Raw genomic sequence first — 25595 nt, 5'->3', positions numbered from 1 at the left:
GCGGATGGTGGTAAAATGGAGAAAAGTACTGCCAACAGGCTGGCGGTACTTTTCCCCATATTATGACATTGGCAGTTTGCCTCGAGCCAAACTGCCACTGAACCACACCGTCTGCCACGGAGGTAACGGCCGCCGGACTGAAGACTTCATTCTCCAGCCCAGTTGCCGTCACTAGCCCGCCTGCGGGATTATGACCCTGCCTACTGCCATGGTAAACCATGGCGGTAGGCACTATCAGTGACAGGGAATTCCTTCCCTGTCACTTATAGGGGTCTTCCTCGCCCCACCCCCTCTCTAGACCCCCCCCTTCATTCATGCACCTTCATTCACACGCACACACGCATTCACACACTCATTCTCACAATCAAGCACGCATGCGGACATCCATTCACACACACATCCACACACACATATAGGCGCACACGCATGCACACAGCACAACATACACGACACTCACGCATCCATACAACACATGCACGCACTCACACATCCATACATGCACACACAGCACACACCTGCATTCACGTACGCACATACACACACCCACACACACACACGACATCCCCCACCCCCTCCCCTGTCGGAGCACCTGACTTACCTTTTGTGAGGGGGTACTCCGGCATGGAATGGGGCGCTGCTGCCAGCAGCAATGTCCGCCAGCAGAACACCGCCAGGCTGTATCATGTGTCATGATACGGTCTGCGGTGGTCTACTGGCGTGGTGCTGCTGCTGGCAGCAGCGCCACCTTACCGCCATCTACCGGCATGGCCACAGCCAGGTTTCTGCCATCCTTCTGGTGGAAATCCGGCTGTGCTCATAATCCGTCAGATGGCTGGTAGCCGCGGCGACGGTCTTTTGGCGACCGTTGCTGCGGTGGTAGGCGGTATATACCGCCAATGTTATGAGGGCCATAATGTTTTGGAAAAGAGGTAATGGATGGCAACTGTTACTAGTCTGTGAGTGGCTGTTCTAAACATACCCTCAAATTTGACTTGTATAAATAGTTATGTATTGTGTGCAGTATGTTTATTAGTTAAATTGGTTTGCTTCTATGTTGACTAAGAGCAGGGACTGGGATCTAGTGAACTATGGAATTTACCTTTTTTGATTTCCCATTCTGTTTAATTAGTTTAATTAAAAGCATTTTTCCATCAATAAAAAATTGTCCCACAGTAGCCCTAGAAAATCATAATTAGATAAAACCAATGAAGGGTTGCATTGTTACCCATTTGAAAAGAACAGCATGTATGTAGGGGTAATAAATGATTACTTTGGCTTGTCAATGCCTTTACATTTTAACAAACCACTTTTATGATACTGGTTGGGACCTGCAATCCTAACCAGGATCACACAACTTTGTGTGACGTGGCTTTTTTCATTGTATATGTTCTCAAACACCTAGGTTCACTCACTAAGGATCATAAGGGCCAATAACTTATGTTCCTATTTTAATTGACATTGTATTATCTGACATTTCAAGTTCTGTTTGCTTCCATTACCATACGGCAAAGGGAGTCATGTAGACAATAATATAAATCAAGTAGAATAAAATCAGCCTTCCTTTGTACTTCTTTTCAAAGCATACTGTAAGTTAAAGGAGTGGTGGTGACGGTAGTCTATCTATGAAACTGCAACCAAAAAGCAAAATAAAATTGTTTCTATGAAAACATGAGCCCCTCCCTACTCCACTAAGTACTTGACTATCTCAAACTGGGAAGCCGTACATTCTCCTTAAACAGATCTCCATTGATAATCGTAAGCCCTGAGCAGTCCCACGACATGCGTTATCGCTGAGCACTTCTTCCAACTATATTTATCTCCATATTTCATAATTGCCTTTTTTCATAAAGGTTTTGTGTTCTTCTTAGAAGTTAAATACCTTAGCAGCCTGTACATCAACATATATTGACAATGCATTTTGTTTATTTTTTAAAAAAAATACGATATTTTAAAATGTTATAAATGTCACCAAAACAGTAGGGAAGATGGAAAATACTTGTTTAACAAACCTTTTTTTAAAGGAAATGAAGGGAAAGGAAATAGAGACTGCAGCCCTGCCTGGCTGAACGCTTGCCACTTTGGCCGTAAGGACTTAACAGGCCTCCAGTATCACATCATTCCCTGTAGGGGGCAGATACATCATTTTTTTTTTCCTGCTCCTGAAACATGATCTTGTAGCCATGAGTATGGCCTTTTTGCTGGATTTTGTATTGGAAAACCTTCCCAAGCCTTCATATCTGCTTCATTTAATGTCTTTTGACTTCTACTGTGTTTCTCTGTCATTTTCTGCCAGAAAATATTTCCCAGTTAGACCCTGAAGCTCAGAGAGAAAATTAACCTTTTTGGGAATAAAGAACAGCACGGGCAGTAAGAGACCCTGTCAGGAAGAATTGGACTGTCTGAGGAGAGTGCCATTCCTCTAACATTCAGCTGTATATATGGGTCACTCAAATGTTCTTTCATGTCACTGGCTGCATCCTCCATCTCTGCGTGTACTGTAGTAGTACAAGGTGATCGATCATATTGGCACTGTATTTGGGTAATGACAGGTATGTCTCGTTAACATTGCAGTTGCTTCATTTGCAACATCAATGGACCTCTGTACCACATGTACTCCACAAATTCCTGTCAGTTAGTTTGTGTGCACAGTTCCTCTGACATTGCCAACTCTGAGGACTCCCCATGAAGGAGATCCAGAATAAACACACTACTATGAGAAGATAACATCCCTAGTTGTTGTAGGGACAAGGTTCGACATCGAGGAAGCATTGTACATTAATGAAAAGAAGGTATTGAACGTAGAGGGAATCTATGATGTTGAGATACACAGAATCTTCTCTTTTCATTGAGAAGTCTGTGGAATGGCACAGGTACATGAAGGCTTGGAGGTTACCTGCAATCTCAAAGTTTTCCTGAGCATATTCACCATCAAAATTTTGTGATCCTGTGGTTTCACCAGTTGTGCACCCAAGCCTGTGCCTCAGCCTTCAGTACTGCTTCAATCTCTTGCGCTTCCATCTCCTCCCAACATCTGACCACACATTCTGAGTTAACTGCTCCTAGATATCCATGCCAGTGCCCTCACTAGAAGCACTATTAGGGTAATGCAAGAAATATTTCATGAGGAGGGATGTCCGGTGAAACTTATCACGGACAATGGAACACAATTGATGCCCAATGAAATGGAAGAATTTCTTAAGCGATGCGGGATTTGCCATACCCGTACCACATTGTACAATCCACAGGCTAATGGTATTGTTGAGAGGTGTAATCGTATGGTGAAAGGAGTTAGTCATATGGCGTTAAGAGGTGGCAAAAATGTACGTACCGTGGTAAGTGATTTAGTATGGGCTTATCGTACTACTATGAACAGTGTGAAGGGCAAAATACTGTTTGAGGAAATGAGAGGCAGGAGGGCACGCACAAAAATTAAACCACTTTGGATGTCATCAGTATTAGAAGGAGGAAGTTTAGTTAAAAGGATGGTAGGAACACCTGCTTTGAATTGGGAGAGGAACATAAGGAGGGGAGATTTGGTAAAAATAAACTCAGGATGTATAGGAAGAGGCATTACGAAATTCTGTGGACCATACGTAGTTAAAAACGTACATGAGTTCCATGTGGTTTTGGAAAATGGAGAACGGTGGAACAAGAGGAGAGTAGCCTTCTATAGCAAAGGCAACAAAGAGAGGGAAGGAGAAGAAATTCTGGAGAGTACAGTAGCTTTTTACTTATGAGTGAGGAATATATATCGTGTAGCAGAGAGGTTGGTAAAGAGGGGTGCATTCAGACACAGTCTGGTGTTCATGAGGCAAAGGCACCAAGGGTTGGTCTGGAAATTGATGCTCATAAAGCCAATGCAAAGGATACCCAAACAAAAGGAGTCGGCCCAAGAAGTCTTAAAGCCCCGGAGTATTTACGTGATTATATTATGTATAGTCTCTAAAATCTTTGTATATTAGTAATGTAACTTATATATCTCGTTATATGGATATTTATTTTTTTGTAAAGGAGGTAGATATGTAGTGCTTGTGGAATTCTCGGGAATTCTCGGCATGCAACACATACCGAGAATTCCACGATCTACAATGCTTGTTGGGGCTCGAGGGCGAGTTTGAAAAATGTTAGGAATCAATGGGAAAGCTGGAGGTTGGTGAGGGAGCTTTCTTGTCGTCGTGCTAACTTTGTGGATCAATAAAACCCAGAACTGAACACCGCTTCTGTGTGGACTCTTTCCCAAGGATCTTAACAGTTATCAATGCAGCTGCCAATGCCTCCGTCTTAGCCGCACATGGATATTGTCAACACCTTGAGTTGAGCCATTCCTCAAGCTTGAGATTTACAGGCCTCAAACTGGAGGCTCAACAAAGGATTTTGAAATTAACCTTTTCTTATAACACCTTGTACAGTTCTAAAATGAAATATTTCAATGAAAACCAAGGAGGAGCTGGTATATGCTGAAGGTCTTGAGAAGTGGAAAGAAGAGAACAAGCACCCATACAGAGCGTATGACTATTGCTACTACCTGAAAAGAGTTCAAACCCTTGAATAGCCTCAAGGTAAGCAGCATTAGCCTCAGAGGCCTTTTCCACCTCAAAGGTGCCAACCCAAAGGAAAAGGAGGTTACCAGTCTGCAGCAACAGTGGGTAAGCCTCCACCAGAAACAAAGTAGCGACTCTTCACTTCCCCTGTTTTCTGTTACTCACTTCAATGGTGGAAAGCTTCACAAATGTCTTGAAAGAGTGGGGTGCGATCACAAACATCAAATGGATTTAGGCATCCTCTCCCGGTGATATCACTAAAGAAGATCTATCTGGAGAAGCTTGAACTATAAGTAAACTATTGCAGAAACAAGCCATGGAGAGAATTCCCTCTTCACAAAAAGGATTACCTGCTACTTTTTAGTGAAAACGAAAGGGCACAATAACTAATTCAGACCTATTCTAAAACTAAACCTGGGAAAATAATGGATCTAGAAAGAAAAAATCAGAATGGTAGCTGTCCTTCAAATCTACCCACTGCTCTAACAGAGAACAGGCTATGCTCCATTGATCATCAAGATGTATACTTCCATGGGCCAATAAGGAAGAAACACAAGATGTTCCTGAGATTTGTAGTAGGAAGCAATCATTACCAATGCAGGGTCCATAATTCTGCCTCAAGTGTGCACTAAGATCTATCTGGAAGAGTATAGCGGACTATCCTAAAAAAGCAACAACAACAAAAATTGATACTTGTCTATCCATATTTAGTTGACTAGCTGATCAAGCCCTCAACGTTGCAACTAGTGCCTCATCATTTTAACTACACAGTTTTCAATTGACTGGGACTTCATGTAAACCAAGAAAAGTCAGCGTCAACTCCAGTACAGAAATTGTATTACCTGGAAGATATGCTTGATACCTTAAATCAAAAATGTATACTTTGGCGCAGAGACAGTTACTCATCCGAAGAAATGTTACTCTATTGAGAATGACCCATATGACCATGAGACACATCTCTTCTTGCCTGGGGCTCATGGTATCATGCATAGTCCTAGTACTGAATACCTGTCTGATCATGGAAACCATTGCATAAGTGGTAGAAGGCCAGTGGTATCAGCTGTGATAGGAGGACTCCTTATGCAGCCCAGTCTCTCAAGTGGCACAAACCCTTCTTTGCTAGTTATTCTCAAATGATACTGACTGATGCTTCCCTCTCCTCTTCAAACTGTCTCTCTGAAGAGCCAGAAGGATTCTGAGTGGCCCTGTCACTGATGGACCACAGACCTGCTTCTCCTTTCAGAGCGACAACACAGGAGGGTGACATCCCATGCTACCATCTTTGGATTAGGTAGCCAGGCCCCTGAACTCATCCAATATCCACACCTAAATCTTCCTTAAGTCTGGATGGCCATTGTGAAAGAAACTAAACACCCGTCTACAAGAGCTTCGTATTCTTCAAGTGGAAGCGGTGCTGTAGCTGCAGTTCACAGAACATCTAAATGTCAGTAAGACTCAGTACCACCATACCGTCTTCATTTGGCCAGATCACACTTACAGTTTTCTTTAATTAAAGTGCACTTGGCAGTATTTGCCTACAGAAAATGTCCTTCTCAAACATATTTTTTTCAAGATCTCAGTGGCTGAAGACTTCTAGAGAGCATTGTAGTTTTTCCTCTGGTACAAGGACCTGTTCCCCTGTGAGAATTATATGCTGTCTTTTCTAGGCTGATGGGTTCTCCTTATGGGCCCAGGGCACTGCGTCCAGATATATATATCTCCATCACATTATTTTTCATAGAAAGCAGCTATTCTTGTAGCTATTAAATTGACACAGAGGATTAGTGAGCTACAAGCACTACGTGCCTGATTTAGAGTTTTGTGGATGGGTTATTCTCTGTTAAAAGTGACAGTTATCCTGTCTACTTTATTACAAGTGTCATAAGCTATATTGCACTTATAATAAGGCGGACAAGATATCAGTCATGTTGTTTGTCACGGAGTAACAAAGCCAAAGTAAAGCAGATACCACAGCTGTAGTAAGAAATGCTCCCATTGCAGTGGTTTGTAAAGCAGCCTCTTGGAGATTTGATCTCTCTTTTATGAGGCACTGTGGTCTTAATTCAGACTCTAGATTACATGCACAAGTAGCACAGACCTCTTTGAGAAATCGTTTTGCACAAATGTCATTGATGCGTCTTTTCTTCCTTCCACTGCCTTATAAGGGATGGGCTTTCTATTCTAGCTTTGTAATTATCAATGGAGATCCTCTAAAGGGGAAGGAATAATTCTAAGTCTCCCTCAGGGGAATTCCAGTTGAAATAGTTAGCAACCATTCTTTCTCCATGGTGAAAGGGATAGAGATGTTAATGGTAATGTCTGCTGTGGCGTATCTTCTGCCTAAGTCATAAAAAAGAAGTGAGGTGACTTCTGTGGAAATTATTCTGAAAGAGAGCTTTGATTACAGATACAGAGCCATTACTTTTCTACCCCTGAGTAACTCATAGTTGCATAGCTTGCCTGCCCGTGCTGTTATTGGATTGTGTAAGATTAATATGATTTGACCAACATCCTTCCTTCCACTTTCGCTCAGTCTCCGGGGTTACATAAAATAATAGTCATGTCAGTAATTGTCGTATTACACCTGTCACCCTTCCTTGCTTTGACTGTTAATTTCACCATTTGTTCTCCTGTCATTCTTAGTGCAGTCAGGAATGTTGAGAAAGTGAGGTGAAATGATAGTTGGTGAGTTTGCAAGCTTAAAGTGAGGCAGAAGTGCAGGTGTCTCCTCCACAGCCTACAGGAAATGTGTACCTTATGAGATAACATAGAGGATTTTGGTTATGGCATCCTGTCTTTATTACAATTCTCCCCTGTAAACCAAGTAAGAATTTAGGATTAGGCCATCTAGTGTCTCTTCAGGTTTAGAGCATGAGAAAATCACAATGCTACTTGGGAGCTAGATTATGAAACAACCTCCTACTGTCTCCAAGATAAATCATTAAACTTTTAGAAAATGCTCAAGATGTCTCTATTCCCTCAACAGCTCCCTAGTCTGATGTCATAATAGATATTTTCTTTCTGCGTAAGCAAACTGTTGGACACAGGGCCCTTTCCAGGGGTCTTCAATCAAAAATTTGATTCCACACAAGGCACCAATCTTTGTACCAGTTGCCTTAATGTCCTCTTAAGTTGAACATACGTTTTTTTTTTAACTAGCTATTAGTTTGCACGTTTCTTCATCATACCATGTAACTGTAATATTCATATGATGTATAATGTTAGTATACCAAACTGCATGGTCGTCTTTTCCCTGTCAGTAGTATGTGGTCCTCTGTCCCTGTTCCCTAGAATTTCCAGATTATGATGTTTTGACTTTTGCATTTCAACTATCCTGTGAGGTACATGCTCACAATATAATAATATGATCAGTTTGTTGTCAATTAGACTAATTCCCTAGCTTATAACATTTTTAGGACAGTAACGTGTCTGACAGGTACAGCAATGAATGTTCTCTAGTCTGTCAACTATTCGAATTATTTCGAGGCATGTTTCTTCTGTTAGGTACCATTCTTTTTTATTTTTGAGCCATCTCTGTAGTGTTAGAATTTGAGCTCTAACTATTCTCCGTTTTGCTATCAGTATTTTGGAATTTGCTGCCGTTTTTCTCCTCTTGTTTTTTCTTAAGTGTTATACCCTGCAGCCATGTGTACCTGGTATGATTTCCACTCTTTTTCCTGTTTCATATTGGAATCTTTATTCCAATTTCTCCAAACAATTTCCTATTTAGACACATTGCTACATCATGTCTATAATTTTGGCTTGGATACTTTTAAGGCATCTGTCCTCGATCATTTGATCTATGTTATGTAAACTCGCTGGGGTAGCATACATACAATCTACTGTTTTAAATTGCAAAAGAAAAGGTATTGCATTACTAGAAGAGTTTTTTTTTTTTTATATTAACAATCACTTTCTCGCCTTCTTTTTTTCATTAATTGTACACTACAATTTGTGTTCCATTCAGCCTTCACATATACAGGGAGTGCAGAATTATTAGGCAAATGAGTATTTTGACCACATCATCCTCTTTATGCATGTTGTCTTACTCCAAGCTGTATAGGCTCGAAAGCCTACTACCAATTAAGCATATTAGGTGATGTGCATCTCTGTAATGAGAAGGGGTGTGGTCTAATGACATCAACACCCTATATCAGGTGTGCATAATTATTAGGCAACTTCCTTTCCTTTGGCAAAATGGGTCAAAAGAAGGACTTGACAGGCTCAGAAAAGTCAAAAATAGTGAGATATCTTGCAGAGGGATGCAGCACTCTTAAAATTGCAAAGCTTCTGAAGCGTGATCATCGAACAATCAAGCGTTTCATTCAAAATAGTCAACAGGGTCGCAAGAAGCGTGTGGAAAAACCAAGGCGCAAAAAAACTGCCCATGAACTGAGAAAAGTCAAGCGTGCAGCTGCCACGATGCCACTTGCCACCAGTTTGGCCATATTTCAGAGCTGCAACATCACTGGAGTGCCCAAAAGCACAAGGTGTGCAATACTCAGAGACATGGCCAAGGTAAGAAAGGCTGAAAGACGACCACCAGTGAACAAGACACACAAGCTGAAACGTCAAGACTGGGCCAAGAAATATCTCAAGACTGATTTTTCTAAGGTTTTATGGACTGATGAAATGAGAGTGAGTCTTGATGGGCCAGATGGATGGGCCCGTGGCTGGATTGGTAAAGGGCAGAGAGCTCCAGTCCGACTCAGACGCCAGCAAGGTGGAGGTGGAGTACTGGTTTGGGCTGGTATCATCAAAGATGAGCTTGTGGGGCCTTTTCGGGTTGAGGATGGAGTCAAGCTCAACTCCCAGTCCTACTGCCAGTTCCTGGAAGACACCTTCTTCAAGCAGTGGTACAGGAAGAAGTCTGCATCCTTCAATAAAAACATGATTTTCATGCAGGACAATGCTCCATCACACGCGTCCAAGTACTCCACAGCGTGGCTGGCAAGAAAGGGTATAAAAGAAGGAAATCTAATGACATGGCCTCCTTGTTCACCTGATCTGAACCCCATTGAGAACCTGTGGTCCATCATCAAATGTGAGATTTACAAGGAGGGAAAACAGTACACCTCTCTGAACAGTGTCTGGGAGGCTGTGGTTGCTGCTGCACGCAATGTTGATGGTGAACAGATCAAAACACTGACAGAATCCATGGATGGCAGGCTTTTGAGTGTCCTTGCAAAGAAAGGTGGCTATATTGGTCACTGATTTGTTTTTGTTTTGTTTTTGAATGTCAGAAATGTATATTTGTGAATGTTGAGATGTTATATTGGTTTCACTGGTAATAATAAATAATTGAAATGGGTATATATTTTTTTTTGTTAAGTTGCCTAATAATTATGCACAGTAATAGTCACCTGCACACACAGATATCCCCCTAACATAGCTAAAACTAAAAACAAACTAAAAACTACTTCCAAAAATATTCAGCTTTGATATTAATGAGTTTTTTGGGTTCATTGAGAACATGGTTGTTGTTCAATAATAGAATTAATCCTCAAAAATACAACTTGCCTAATAATTCTGCACTCCCTGTATAGGGCGTCTTCCTCAGTGCCTGGTATAATCTGGAGAGTTGCCACCTACATTCCCTCATGTACAGGTACATCTAGCAAACAAGTAGGTGTATGTGACTCCCCAGGTTAACCCAAGTTTGGGCCCCATGCATCTACTAGCCTATTTGATTGTAAGAATGTTCCTTGCCTCACCTGAACACTTCCTCTGCCCCATAAAATGTGATTTATTTTTAGTTTTCAAATAGGTTGTCAATTTGCACACAGCACCGTTTTTTTTAGCCATCGCTAACACTATATTTCTCTTTGTGAACTCAGTACTGCACAGTGATACTTGTTAATGCCCCATAATATATTGCATTGCATCCTGTTACTGGGCCTATAAGCTTCATTCAAATTTCTTTCAAGGTATTTCTACTTTCTGTACACGTTAAGGAATGGAATGTGACCATGTTTGTCATGTCGATAGAACACACAGAAATCTCCCCACAATTGACAAAACAAGACTATTTGACAGTGGAAAAGAGTATCTACCTTTCCCTTTGTGGATCACAGTTGATAGCTTTCAAGGAATGTTATATGAAATTAGATTTAGGAGGACTCTATGTAAGTTAGAAATAATATCAATAAGGGCTTTGGAAAGTTAGGAGTTTGAACGCCAGATGGATGAGATAACATTAGGTCATTAAGGAAAAGAATTAGGCACGAGAAAGGAAGTTGGGAGTTCTAAATTTAAATGTGTAGAAAGTTGTTGTTTTATATAAGTGGCAGTCTTGATTCAAGTCAAAAGGTAAAATGTGAAGCCTTGATGCTATAAACACAAAGCAATCTGGCTGTGGACAAATGATAGTATGAGTCTGCTTGGATTGCAGTTTCCTTTCAAACATTTAAAAATCCACAAAGTTTTCTTGATTCCACCTCTTATCACTCATGCAAAAAAGGATTTCCTTAAAGAGAGAACTGTTTTGTTCCCATAGAATTGATTACTTCAGAGCTTGTGTGTGGCGTGACAGTTACACTATCCACCTTTTTGTATACAAAACACTTTAGGATTGATTGCAAATATATTTAGGATTTTTAAATTCAGCTTGTACTTTCTTTTTTGCTCTAGTTGGACTGTGGATTTGTACTTTATGTACACTGAAGTTGGAACGAGACACTGGAAATCCCCAAGGGCCCCATGGGTAGACTAATGGCGAGAAGAGGTGAAACTCTGGGGTCTAGCTGGGCGCGCAGGGAAAAGTACAGGGGCCTCCATAAGAAACCCATCTCGTTAGAGTGGGATGCTCTACTGGAGGGATTCAAGGCACTTCCCCTAGCTGGCAAGGGTGACAGCCCCGCCACCCCTGATATACAGTTTGTGTGCACTGTCACCAATTTGACACGTGCCCCCAACCACACACTGGACCATTTATTATAGGTGACATATCGAACTTGCTCGGGGGGGGGGAACTATTCACAACATGGATTATATATGAACACACAGTATACCATATGTGTTTCCAACTTCGTACAGCTGATTATGGCATTTTCTTTCAAATGTATATTGCTTAATCAATTAATCACTATGTGAATTCTGTAACATGCTTTACAAAAATGCAATCAAATTTGCAATAATGTTTGTGTTTAAAAATGTACCCTGAATTTTTGTACTTAACTATTTTGATGGTATTACTTTTCCTCTTTTTGCATTATTGCACAGTGCTCAGATTCCTCTGCCTTATTCCACACCAATGTATAATGAGATCATATAATTGTATTTTGCTCTCCCAAACCAGAATTTGCATTATTTGGCAAATACATTTGAAACACAGGCCTTTAGAGAACTAAATAATATGTTACATACATATGTTGAATATATATCTCTGCACACCTCATATTTCGTGGAAATGAGGATGGAATGTGCAAAGCTGTGTTACTTTCCCTGTAAGGCATGGATGAACACTCTTATGTTGATAGCGTCTTCCATATTGAGTTCCTTTTAGTCAATCAGTTTTGAGTCATATAATGTCTACTATAAGAGGGTAGAAACTTTCAGCATGCATGTAAAGTTTTAATGAGATATTAAAGCAATATGTCCTACTTTGTTTATATCAAATAGGTACTCTGGCTGCCTGTAAGAGTGAATATTAGACCAAAGGACATGGGTCCAAAATTATATCTATACACGGAAGAGGCTTGTGATGGGTTTTAATAAAATAGTATTTAAGGTCAAAATATTAATTGACTTGAATTTAATGTTTGGATTTTGATGTGGCTGTAAAATAGATATTTCAGTTGATAAGTTCAACTTGTTATAGCTTTCACAAAGGTTTAAGTTTTGTATTTTGTGGTTGTGTAAGAAGTGCATCAACATTTTTGCAGGTCTTTTCGAATATCCTGTTTTTTCCTAAGTATTGTTACATATTATATGTTTCACTAAAAAAGTATAAAAAGTACCTTTCGACTTTTAAGTGATGTGAAGAACTGGTGTGAAAAAATACTATATTTTCTATGCGTGAATCATGTGTGAACAACTGTTAAAAAAAATAATAATAACTTGCAGATTTAGATTTAGGAAGGGGAGTGTGATGTACAACCTACAAATGTTAAGGGATTATTGAGCATTAGGGAATATTGTATCATAGAAAGATTAAATCACTGGCAGCTTGCTTTGCTGTGATTGCTAGGAAGAGGCAACTCCAGATTGTGTTAAAAAAAATAATAATAATAATAATAATAATAATTCAAACAATGAAAATTAAATCTCCACAGTCCATCTGTCATCACAGGCATGCTGCAGACACAATCAGCCCTCTCCTACAGAGCCTCTTAGTGGTATAGTACAATCTATGTAGGTAACCTAGTTGAATGAGGCAGTACTGGGAGGTAATGGCTGCCTCCCTTGAAAAGGCCAGGCCATATCTCCATCCAGTCTTCGTATTTCTAGGGCCCCAAGTCATAGGTCCAAGCCTTCCAGAGTGGCCCAAAGTCATCTGGGGCATTATTGATTAGGGATCGGTATATAGCAGAGATCTTGTGATCTGGAATGTGTGCCAGGAGTATTTTGCCCTCCAGAGGAGTAAACTCTGGATTCTCCTCCAAGGTGGGCCAAGTACAGTGTAAAAGCATGGCAGAGCTGAAGGTACCTGTAGAGCTGAGGTTTATGGAGCTGAAACTCCTCTTACAGATAAGAAAGTGAGTCCGGAGATAATGGAACGGCCCCAGCGTCAAAACCCCTGCAAACAAGCCACCTCGGGTAGGACTCTACCAGCCCAGAGAGGGAGGTCTGATGGTTGATTCAACTATCTCATCCCTTGACCGCCCCAGCATCCCCCCAGATGCTAAGGCCAACTCTTGTGACTGGGAGAAATTCCTCTGGGGATCTCACCCGCATACAGCAAATGAAGGAGCATCTGTATCCCCATTACCCAACCTTCCACCATGTAGGCCGGGTCAGTAAATCCGTGAAACCACCAGTTATTTAAAACACTCCGTGGAGCCACCCTGCAATAAGACCCTACATCTGTGGTGGCAATGCCATCATTATAGGTAAATGTACAGCATTTTGATAGGGCAATCCGGGGCAGTCCGTGGTTCCACAAGAAGCTCCACAGTGATGACTTTAAGCACAAGAATAGAGATGCTGGAAGTGGACGTAGGAAATTCTGAGGCTCATATGTCAAGACACATTGACGTCACCATTTTGAAAATAGCTGACCTGCCCAGGAGGGATAGGTAGATCGTCTCTCAAAACTTAAAATGCCCAATCTGCCTGTCTGATTGAGGCTGTATGTTCATCTCCCATGCTTGGGCCTCGTCAGTGGTGATATATACTCCTAAGTGCTGAAACCCATGATGCAGAACCACAAGCCCAGTGGCCTGCATCATCAAAAGGCAGACATTAAAAGCAGCAAGAGTATATTGTCTGCTTTCAAGGGCAAACGTTTAAAGTGGAGTTGTTGGAGCAGGAAGTGAGGGGCAAATTGGTAAAAAAGAGTAGTCAGGCAAACTTTTCTTAAAGAAGCACTCTTGTTCAGTAAAGTATATTGAGCTTTGTATTCATTAAATTTATTCTGCGTTTAACTGCACAGTTACAATGAACACGTACAGCCAAACCACTAGAGCAAGAAATTCCTAAAACTGTCACATGGATAAAGTTCATTGTGTAATTGTATTGGAAAAACAGACCCTACTTTGTATTGTTGAGTTTGTTTCCACAAATGTTCTTCTTTCCTGATGTTACCTTTGGTCAGCTGCGAGAAACAATACAGCTAATGTATTTAGTGGCTAAAAATGTGTACTTGAAGAAGAATGTTGTTGAGAAAGTGTTTGTTCTCACTCTGACAGGGTTGAACTGAGCTATATAAAAAAGGAAAAAGACTCCTGTTCACTGAATTTCTACGTTTTATAGAAGTTGCTAGCCTTAAGTTAGAATGCAGTGGTTCATTTATTACATGGTTCCCTTCTTTTATTACTACTATCATTAATGGAATGAGCATGGATTTTTTTTAGAAAGGTTTAGAAAAGGTGGTGCCTTGCACTATTCATCCCATCCTTTTTGCCAATGTACTATGAACCCTACAGCATGCCACAGTGGATTCTGGCCTCTCAGATGAGTTGTGAGTTTTTTCAATTCTTAAAGGTTTTTCTCGTGGTGAATAGTTCTTTCCACAGCTCTTGCACATGCATCTTCCTACAGAATACAAAAATGTATCAATAAGATTTCTCGCTATATGAATAATACTTCCATGGGTCAGATTGCTCTAGAAAACATTTCCCCAGCAATCTCTCTCCGTGCCACCAATTGGTGCCATGCAGCTTCAGTCATGACATTGGTGTATTCATGTCTGGAGGCAGACTGTATTGAGGTGCAAATTCCTTAGCATTTCAACGGCCAGCTGTCTCCTGAAATGTTCAAGGTTTTAGTTTTGTTACAGTTGGTGCAATAAGATATTGTCGGTCCCACATGTCATGTGCATGTGGCAACTGGGATCTAAACACAGCACTGCAGCCTGAAATTACTCTGCTTCTATGCACAAAAGGCCATAAAAGAACAGGAAACCCCGTTGTTTTTTACTAAGACTTGCAGAGAGACTCCAAAGCAGTCTCTCTAACCTCCAAGTAAGTCACCTCTCATTGATCAGTTCCATAACAGATGTTCCCATAAGAAACTGTGTTATAGAAAGGACAAGTCCTTTTCTTTGACAAAATGATACTTCTCCTTGTATGATTTAGTGTATTGATGCAGTTCCTTAAGGCTTCACTCATCCTCAATGTCAGATAAGATCCTGATGCTAAAAAAAATACTAGACTGGAGTTTTCCACTCACCTGAAAAGCCAGATGTCTGCAGGGGTGATGGTATGCCCCCCGACCTCTTGGAACACCTCTCGGCACTTTCTGGTGGACACAGAAACCCCGGCAGGTATCCCAAAAGGAAAGGGGGAGTGGAAGAGAAAGAGACAAAACACTGCCACGTCTTGCCGGTCCAGCCAGGCACCCTGAATCTTCGGGGGGCAGGTCGTTGTTGACAGAGTGATAGTAGAGTTAGTGCACTCAACTTCCTTGAAACTGAATCTCCTTTTCTGATATGGGCAGGGGAGCGGTAGAAGAACATGGGGATGCTCCAGCACTTTTATTAAATAATAATAACTGTTGACACAATTACTAACACTGCATTAGCAAAAACCCAAACTGAGTACCATAACAATAAGCACTGCGACACTAGGGCTGGCTTCACAGAGATTCACTGTTGCACACTACAATTAGAACTGTGGTTGCACTTATCATGCACAAGAAAGACAAACGAGGGCATTAGTTATATCACATATAACTTTCCTGCATGCATAGGGTTAAACTAAAAGGAACAAAAACAATCCAAGAAATACAAATGTCCACTCTGGGTTTAAACAGTTAGGGTGGCACAGTTTGGTTTGGTTTCACTGTGTGTGTGAAAAACCCTTCAAAAGCTAATTCCTCAAACCTGAAACACAGACATGAATGGCAATTTAAATCCAAGAGTTATGCTATTAGAGAAAGAAAAGTCACGTAAATGCTCTTTTAAAATTGCACTGTCACTTTTTGTAGTGCTTGAGTTCAAGCAGATTTCCTGAAGCACATTTAGGCAAGTAACTACAACAATAATATATAATGTTCAGAAATGCATTTGTCTCTTCAAGATAAGCACTATGCCAAAATACGAGGTCTGAAATACACCTGCTGTTCTAGGAAAGCGTGGTGCTCAAAGAACAAACTCCGTGGAGAATACTAGTCACTTAGCTGCAGTCTTTTCCAGACTGCTGGAGGAATGGCTGGTGTCAGCTGGTACAGGGACGAAGAAAAGAATTGCCTCAAAAGTCCTGAATACGAGGATGACAGCAGGGGCTGGACTGCCAAATCAGATGCTGAGATCAGGAAGCAAACAAAGCCAAGCAGGGAGGCATGCTTCACTCTACTATTTATAGCCTATCAGGAAAGCAGTTGAGTTTCCACATGTGAATGAGTCACCACACCTATTTAGAAGCACATGTCTACACCACACCCAATTAGAAGCACATGTCTGCGCCTGCTCACATTAGCAAACAAGTATTGGTAAAACAAGCATTGATAAAACCAATTGTGTAACGCAGCACATTATGTTTACTTAGAAACATGAAGGTTTAACCAAGAACAGAGATATGATTTAACCCTAATCCCTGGGGATGCTGACAGATAGCGCAGGAGGCACCTTGGGGATTCCTGACACTGATCCCTGTGTCTTCCGAAAGCCATGCTTCCATGGGCTCAGACCTTGGCACCCATGAAGTCAAAGTCTGTCAAGGTCTGTCTTCCATTCATTTTGAAATTCCTTTGGAGCTTCCTTTACTGCACCCATGGAATCACTAAGACACCCTCAAAGCTGTTGATGTCAGAAGAAATATAGCTCTTATAGTATTGGCAAATGTTAAGGAGAACTTTGAAGAATGCTTAGATACACTGAGATGGAGGAGTTGGTCCCCTCTGACACCCTTACAGTGCCTAATACGGATTATGGCTGCACAGAAGGTGATTGGAAGGCTGATAACCCTTTTCCTCCCTAAAATGCTAGCTTATAGCTGGGCTTGATAAAATGCCAGTAATCTGGATGCTTCTGCAGAAGGTGACATTCTTTCACTCCGTAGACCTGCGCCAGAAGAGGTTTATACGTTTAAAACTGTGATAAATAAAACATTTGAAGCCTTAATATTGCCCTTTCCCTCTGTGAAGACAAAGTCTAACATTTTGACTAAGAACTTGAAACCTTTCTGCTCAGTAGCTGATCCCTCACTTTAATTCAGTAAGGCTCTATTGGATCCCGCTATGGCTGCAGGAGAATAAACCTTTTTGAGTCCCAACACACACTATAAAAGCCAGACACTGTAGGTGTGCAATGGGTCTCACACTTCCCTGGAAAGTCTGGTAGTCTAAGCTTCCTAGTCTAAGCAAAGTCCAAATCCCTTCTCCACAGCTTCTTCTGAGAAACAAGGAAACTTGATTCTTTTAACTGAAAAGTCTTTGCTTTGATGGCCTTGCCATCGGCACTGCTAATGCAATTGATCTTCTGGGCTATTATCTTCATGCCTTATGGAAGGTGCCAAACTTGCAGTGATCATTTTAATAGATCACAAAAAAACCCATTTATGAATCTGGTCAATGTTAGTTTGGATGCATACATATAAGATCTTAAAATGTAGCCTGGATTTTGCAGACACTGTTGCTTGGTGAATGAACACAGCTCCTCCAACATGCTTTGATGTGCCCCACTGGCTACTCTGGTTATGGCCTTGCCAGACTCGTGGAGAGGTTCTTCGATTGTGAACAACTGTTTGGAGAGAGGATAAACCGCCTTTGAATGCTGCAAAAACAGCAGAGCTTCATCTCACTCACAAGCCTAGCCTCCCCAATGAGACAATTCCATCAATATTATAGAAGATTTGGAGGCTCTTCCGGGGCAGTCACATCCCAGCAGAGGCAACCTTCTAAGCCGTTCACACCCAATCAGCTTTATCGTTACTTTCAGGGCATGGTTGGATTGGGAGAACTCCATCACTAATATCAATGGTAGATCCAGTCTCTGCTATTCTCCCACTGTTTGTACTGTTTCAAAACTCTCTGACTCTCACATGCCATTGTTTTGGTGGGAAGAAGGCTTTCCCATGAATTGTCAAATCAATGGGTTGTCCAGCTCCTCTGCAGGGCTACGACCAACTTCTTCTGTCCCTCCCTCTATACTGCCCTCCTGCCACCAGGATGTGTTCACCAGCACATTTCAATTTTAAAGGCAAGGCCCTTTTTCTGCTGAATAAAAGGTCATTACATAGAAGTGGTGCCTCTGCAAAAAATTGGGGAGAGGTTCTACTACCTTAATTTCTTGATCCCATGAAGGTTGAAGGTCTGAGAACCATCTTGGGTCTTTTCCATCTGAACATGTTCATTCACAAAAGTTGACAGTTGTGTCAGTTTTACTGCAATGGTCAGGAGCTTATGCATTTCTATACTTACGCGGATAGCTGTTTAAACCGAAGTCCCCACCAGATGATGGCTATCCTTTACAGAGTGGGTTTTACTAACAACAGTCAAAGTTCTCACCTCTCTCCTGTGTACAGACTAACCTTCATAAGGGCTGTACTTTGCATGTCCCCTATAAAGGTTATCCTGCTTTCTCAGAATAGCGGATATTTGAGAGATAATTCCGGTATTTCGGAGTTGAATTCTGATTCAGGTCTTGTGTCTGCTTGTCATAATTGCCTTGTGCATCCTGTTTGTGCCACACTTAAGATAGCGGGTGCGAGCCAGCCCTTTGTTGGTGCCTGATGTCATAGTATCTCCAGCATGAAGGTACTCTCATGGCACAGGTACATCTCTACCTCTGTGTTTATCCGGATCTAGACTGGTGGATGAACCCCTTCAGTCTTTTGCTAGACCATCGTGTCAGCCCTTATCAAACTCAGACTACCATAATCATGAACAATTCCTTGCTGGGCTGGATTTAGATACTGAACGAAATGATGGAACTGAGCTGGGTTAAGCAACTGAACTAAATGATGGCGCAGAGACTTTGGTCCACATCGTAGCGGTTTTCTGCATAAATGTGCTTCATCTGAGGATTGTGCATCTTGCAATGAATACAACTCTCCCTTTATCTCAGGAAGCAACATTCAGATTCTGTTTAACAACACCTCTACAGTCCATTATATTGAAATAGAGCGGTGTGCGTTCAATGCCCCTACATTGGCAACCTCCCTCAATGTGAAAGCAGGTTTTCAGTCTCTCACTGAAGTACCACAAGTGGAAACTACATCATAAAGTGACAGAGGTGATCTTGTCCTTTTGCATTTGTGTATCCGTTCGCTGTGGCCCAGAACAAGAAGTGACCTTTGTTTTGTGTCACACACTTCCTTCCTAATTCCCTAGGGTATGTCTTCTGCTTCAACTGGTCTCAGGGCCTACTCTATGATTTTCTGCCAATTCTGCTTCTGGCAAAAGGCCTTATGAGAATGTTGATTGTAGCTGATCATGATAACTCCAAATTGGGCATTGAGGATCTTGTACGCTTATCAATTGGCAGTCATGCCTTCCTCTCCTTCACAGCTGGGTCCTGCACTACTCAACCTCAATGCGGCTGCACGCATGGAGATTGAGAAATGCCAGCTAGTGTCCTTTTGCCTGCTGGGTGAAGTCAGAGGCATCGTCTTGACAGACAGAAAGCCTGCTCCCATATCCATCTACACAAGTTTCTGGAACAAAGATGTTCAGTGAGACAGTCAAAATGCCACAGCCCCAAGGTAAGGGCTATTTGGCTGCCCTAAGTTAGAAGCTATTTAGATGGTCTCCTGTGTCCTTCCTGTAGGAGGCTGGCCTGGCTTGTAGTGGGTACCAGAGGTACTTATACCTTGTGCCAGGTCCAGTTATCCCTTATTAGTGTAGAAGAGGTGTTTCTAGCAGCTTAGGCTGATAGAAGGTAGCTATGGCAAAGCAGCTAAGGCTGAACTGAGAGACATGTAAAGCTCCTTCTATACCACTAGTGTCAGATGCACAATATAATAAGAGAAAACAATACACAGAGTTACTAAAAATAAAGGTACTTTATTTTTATGACAATATGCCAAAAGTATCTCAGTGAGTACCCTCAGTATGAGGATAAGTTATATACACAAGATATATGTACACAAACCAAAATTAGGTAAGTAATTGCAAGAAAAGTAATGCAAGCAGTGTAAAATTACAGTAGATTGCAATAGGAGCACATAGGTATAGGGGCAACACAAACCATATACTCCAAAAGTGGAATGCGAACCACAAATGGGCCCCAAACCTATGTGAGCTTGTAGAGGGTTGCTGGGACTGTAAGAAAACAGTGAGGATTAGAAAAATAGACCACCCCAAGACACTGAAAGGTAGGTGTAAAATGCACCTACTACCACCAGAGAGCACAGAAGTCCTGATAGGGGGATTCTGCAGGAAGAACAAACACCAGCAATGCAACAACAGTGGATTTCCGGACCTGAGTACCTGTAAGACAAGGGGACCAAGTCCAATAGTCGCGACAGTGTCGAGAGTGGGCAGGAGCCCAGGAAATGCCAGCTGAGGGTGCAAGGAAGCTGCCACCTGTTGGAAGAAGCTTGTAGTTCTGCAAGAAAGAAGAGAGCTAGGAACTTCTCCTTTGGAGGATGGATGTCCCACGTCGGGATGAAGCTTGCAGAGGTGTACCCACGCAGAAAGACCGCAAACAAGCCTTGCTAGCTGCAAGGGTCGTGGTAGAGGTTTTTGGGTGCTGCTGTGGCCCAGGAGGGACCAGGATGTCGCCACTTGGAGGAGGAGACAGAGGGGGCACCCAGCAACTCAGGGAGCCCTCACAGAAGCTGGCAGCACCCGCAGAAGTACCTGAACAGGCACTTGGAAGGAAAGTGAACCGGAGTCCACCCGAAGTCACAAAAGGGAGTCCCACAACGCCGGAGGACAACTCAGAAGGTTGTGCACTGCAGGAAGGAGTGTCGGGACCCACGCTTGGCTGTGCATGAAGGAAATTGTGGAAGAGTGCACAGGAGCCGGGGCAGCTGCAAATCACATGGTACCCAGCAATGCAGTCTAGCGTGGGGAGGCAAGGACTTATCTCCACCAAACTTGGACTGAAGAGTCATTGGACTGTGGGAGTCACTTGGACAGAGTTGCTGAGTTCCAGGGACCACACTCATCGTGCTGAGAGGGGACCTAGAGGACCAGTGATGCAGTCTTTTGGTGCCTGCGGTTGCAGGGGGAAGATTCCGTCGACCCACAGGAGATTTCTTCAGAGCTCCTGGTGCAGGGAGGAGGCAGGCTACCCCCAGAGCATGCACCACCTGGAAACAGTTGAGAAAGCCGGCAGGATGAACCGATACAAGGTTGCTAGTAGTCATCTTGCTATTTTGTTGCGGTTTTGCAGGCGTCCTGAGCAGTCAGCGGTCGATCCTTTGGCAGAAGGTGTAGAGGGAAATGCAGAGGAACTCTGGTGAGCTCTTGCATTCGTTATCTGGTGAGACCCACAAAGCAGAGACCCTAAATAGCCAGAAAAGGAGGTTTGGCTACCTAGGAAGGAGGATTGGCTACCAAGAGAGGTAAGAGCCAATCAGAAGGAGCCTCTGACGACACCTACTGGCACTGGCCACTCAGAGCAGTCCAGTGTGCCACAGACACCTCCGTTTCCAAGATGGCAGAGGTCTGGGACACACTGGAGGAGCTCTGGGCACCTCCCCTGGGAGGTGCAGGTCAGGGGAGTGGTCACTCCCCTTTCCTTTGTCCAGTTTCGCTCCAGAGCAGGACTGGGGGATCCCTGAACCGGTGTAGACTGGCTTATGCAGAGATGGGCACCGTCTGTGCCCATCAAAGCATTTCCAGAGGCTGGGGGAGGCTACTCCTCCCCAACCTTCACACCTATTTCCAAAGGGAGAGGGTGTTACACCCTCTCTCAGAGGAAGTCCTTTGTTTTGCCTTCCTGGGCCAGGGCTGCCTGGACCCCAGGAGGGCAGAAACCTGTCTGAGGGGTTGGCAGCAGCAGCAGCTGCAGTGGAGACCCCGGAAAGGCAGTTTGGCAGTACCCGGGTACTATGCTAGAGACCCGGGGGATCATGGAAATGTCACCCCCAATTCCAGAATGGCATTGGGGTGACATTTCCATTATCTTAGACATGTTACATGGCCATGTTCGGAGTTACCATTGTGACGCTGTACATAGGTAGTGACCTATGTACAGTGCACGCGTGTAATGGTGTCCCCGCACTCACAAAGTCTGGGGAATTTGCCCTGAACGATGTGGGGACACCTTGGCTAGTGCCAGGGTGCCCACACACTGAGTAACTTTGCACCTAACCTTCACCAGGTGAAGGTTAGACATATAGGTGACTTATAAGTTAATTAAGTGCAGTGGTAAATGGCTGTGAAATAACGTGGCCGTTATTTCACGCAGGCTGCAGTGGCAGGCCTGTGTAAGAATTGTCAGAGCTCCCTATGGGTGGCAGAAGAAATGCTGCAGCCCATAGGGATCTCCTGGAACCCCAATACCCTGGGTACCTCAGTACCAAATACTAGGGAATTATATGGGTGTACCAGTATGCCAATGTGAATTGGTCAATTTAGTCACTAGCCTGTTAGTGACAAATTTGGAAAGCAGAGAGAGCATAACCACTGAGGTTCTGGTTAGCAGTGCCTCGGTGAGACAGTTAGGCATCACACCGGGAACACATACAGGGCACATACTTATGAGCACTGGGGCCCTGCCTGGCAGGGTCCCCGTGACACATAGACTAAAACAACATATATACAGTGAAATATGGGGGTAACATGCCAGGCAAGATGGTACTTTCCTACACTTCCTAATGATGAACCCTGTAAGTGAATCTTAACAGCATCTTGTGGAACATTTGATGCACAATTAGGATGTAATAATTGGATGTTGTGTCCCATTGCATCTATCAGACAAAACCTTGCATTAGATGTATTCCTTTGTAGATGACCTGTATCCTTCCAGGGCCGATGTCAGGGAACAAATTTGTTTCGTTCCTCACCCTATTGAAATGCATTTGTTTTCACATTCCCGTCCCTACATGCTGCTTCCCCTCACATTCCTGAGCCTTGTAGTCTCCTTGTAGCTCCTCTGTCACATCTAAGTGCTCTCACCTTTTTTCTCCCTGTACCATCAGCTATGAGCTAAACTGACTACATTTTATTGCCTTTACAAATGTAATTCTGTCTCTGCAAATCCCCCTTTGAGTCCCCAGCCCTTAGCTCAAAACTATTGAAGCTGTGCTAGCCCCTCTGCCATGGTTGTTAGGTTTAACAGTGTCTGACTCTGTCTCCAAGCTGATTTCAGCTGATAACATTTCTTTAGGTGTGCTTCCTTCCATTACATTCAGGTTTAAGCTACATATTGTATAGTAGGTTCTGTTCCCCATGCATTTGCAAACCATGTATTTACTCTTTTTACACAATGATTAAACTGACCCTCTTTATACAATGAATGGGCTGTTTTTGAAATGCACATTATATTTGTACTTTTAGGGTTTTTCGTTTAATGTGTCTCAGCGATGAAATTTACCCTTGAGTTTCTTGTTTTTCTTTGTGCCTAGTTTGCCCTACATTGGTTGTAACCCAACAGGCAAGGCCCCAGGTACAAAGAAAGGCCTGCTGGTGTATATTACTCCGTGTTAATTCAGTGCATTTCGCTAACCACAGTAAATTAAATATAACTCGCCTCTCTGTCATGCACAGTGTTGTCCTAAATAATGTAATTTCAGATGTCACAAGTATTACTATGAATGCTATTGTGTAACATGATGTAATATGAAAGGGTATAAGCAGTGCATGGAGAAAGAGCGAGTTATTGTTAATTTTCTGTGGCTTGTGAGTTGACAAGACTGTGTATGGAGTTGCACAAGTTAAATTAATTTTTGGGAGGGGTACAAAATATAACTTTAAGTTGTAGCTATAACTTTGGAGTTCCTAATGTTTGTGTAGTTTAAGTAGTTTTTTTTAATAGAAATAATAATATACGTTTTCCTAACTACAACGAATCTTAAACATTTGGTTGTGGCATACAGTTCAGAGATGTGTAGTGGTGTAGAGTGGGGTGGTGTTTTGTAGAGTGGGGTGGTTTAGAGTGGCTTGCTCTTCAGTGGAATGCCATTTGGCGGAGTGGCATGTTGTACAGTGGAGTAGTGTGGAGTGTCGTAGCATGATGTAGTGTCATGTAGTGGCGTTTTGTACAGTGGAGGGTCAAATCAGAGTGAAGTGTTAGTGGAGTGGTGTGTCATACAGTGGAGTGGTGTGTCATACAGTGGAGTGGCATGCTAGAGCGTGTAGTGGAGGGCATAGAGTGGCAAAGAATAAAGTAGTAAGAAGTGCCATAGTGAATTGCATGTCATATAGTGGTGTGCCGTTAAGTGTCGTAGACTGGAGAGGCGTGGAGTGTCGTACATTCGAGTGGAATGCCAAAGAGTGGAGTGCCGTATCAGACAGTGGAGTGGCAACTCAGAGCGGAGTGACATACACTAGAGTGACGTGTCGCACAGTGAAGTGGCATGTCGTACAGTAGAGTGGCATGTTGTACAGTGAAGACGTACAGTTGAGTGTCATCGATTAGCATGTTTTAGGGTAGAGGGGCATGGACCGCCTTAAAGTTGAGTGGAGATTCGTAGACTGGAGTGGTGTGTAGTAGAGCAGCTTGTTGTGGAGTGATATGTCAGTGTCTTAGAATGGAGTAGACTAGAGGGGCATAAAATGAAGTAGAGTATTGTGGAGTGGAGTGTTGTGGAGCGGCGTGGCATAGTGTCATAGAGTCTGTCAGAGTAGAGTTACATAAAAGGGAGAGTCATACAGTGCTGTGGAATGCATGTTGTACAGTGGAGTGGCATATTGTAAGGTGTAGTAGACGGGAGTAGAGTGTTGCCAAGTGTCATGCAGTAGATTGGAGTGGCATACCATACAGTGTCTATAAGTAGAGGGACGTGGAGTGTAATACAGTGGAGTGGCATGTTATAGAGTGGAGTAGTGTGTCATAGAGTGATGCGGCTTGTAGAGTAGAGTGGAATAGGAGGTTGTATAGTAGAGGGGAGGGGAGGGGAGTGGAGTGGAGTGGAATGGAATGCTGTGTTGTAGTTGTCATATACATTTTTTTATCTTTAAATTTCCCCAAGTACCGGGGTGTTAGACCTGGCAGCTCTTGACATAGTTTCCCTGTACTTTTTGATCCTGACCTCCAGTTTTTGGACCCTGTGCTGCAATTGGTTTTGGCTGGTTTTGATATTCTGGGCACTTTACCACTGCTAACCCGTGCTAAAGTGCAAGTGCTCTCTGTCTAATTTGTATTTATGATTGGTTATCCATGATTGGCATATTTGATTTACTAGTAAGTCCCTAGTAAAGTGCACTGGAGGTGCCCAGGGCCTGTATATCAAAGGCTACTACTGGGTCTGCAGCACTGATTGTGCCACCCACATAAGTAGCCCTGTAAACGTGCCTCAGCCCAGCCACTTCAGTGTCTTCAGTTTTAAACTGCCAATTTGA

At 42.8% G+C, this 25595-nt stretch overlaps 1 protein-coding gene across 3 annotated transcripts in view; it reads left to right on the top strand.

Annotated features, from left to right (window-relative positions):
* The window catches only part of LRBA (LPS responsive beige-like anchor protein), a 1864610-nt gene that overhangs the window by 478925 nt on the left and 1360090 nt on the right, over positions 1–25595 (top strand). The window lies entirely within an intron of this gene.

This window comes from Pleurodeles waltl, chromosome 1_2, assembly GCF_031143425.1.
Source record: "Pleurodeles waltl isolate 20211129_DDA chromosome 1_2, aPleWal1.hap1.20221129, whole genome shotgun sequence".
Classification (NCBI taxonomy): domain Eukaryota; kingdom Metazoa; phylum Chordata; class Amphibia; order Caudata; family Salamandridae; genus Pleurodeles; species Pleurodeles waltl.
The sequence above is the reverse complement of the archived record's forward strand: the minus strand, read 5'-3'. Positions and strand labels throughout refer to the sequence as shown.